General features: G+C 35.8%; 1 pseudogene; it reads left to right on the top strand.

Moving 5' to 3' along the window:
• The window catches only part of LOC116683237 (extracellular calcium-sensing receptor-like), a 10,305-nt pseudogene that overhangs the window by 3,846 nt on the left and 6,174 nt on the right, over nucleotides 1–285 (top strand).

Genomic DNA, 285 nt, shown 5'->3' with positions numbered 1-285 from the left:
GCCAAACCATTTAAGGCCTTAAAAACAAGCAATAAAATCTTAAAATCTATCCTATAACAGACAGGTAGCCAGTGGAGGGAGACCAAGATTGGCGTTATGTGTTCACGTTTTGTTGTTTTAGTTAAAAGGCGAGCAGCTGCATTTTGGACCAACTGGTGCTGATTTAAAGATTTCTGATGTAGACCCATATATAAAGATAGATAGATAGATAGATATTGATCCCAAAAATATGGGAAATTATGGTTTTAGATTAGCAAACATACATCAGTCACACAGCACAGAATA

Source organism: Etheostoma spectabile, chromosome 3 (genome assembly GCF_008692095.1).
Source record: "Etheostoma spectabile isolate EspeVRDwgs_2016 chromosome 3, UIUC_Espe_1.0, whole genome shotgun sequence".
Lineage (NCBI taxonomy): Eukaryota > Metazoa > Chordata > Actinopteri > Perciformes > Percidae > Etheostoma > Etheostoma spectabile.
The sequence above is the reverse complement of the archived record's forward strand: the minus strand, read 5'-3'. Positions and strand labels throughout refer to the sequence as shown.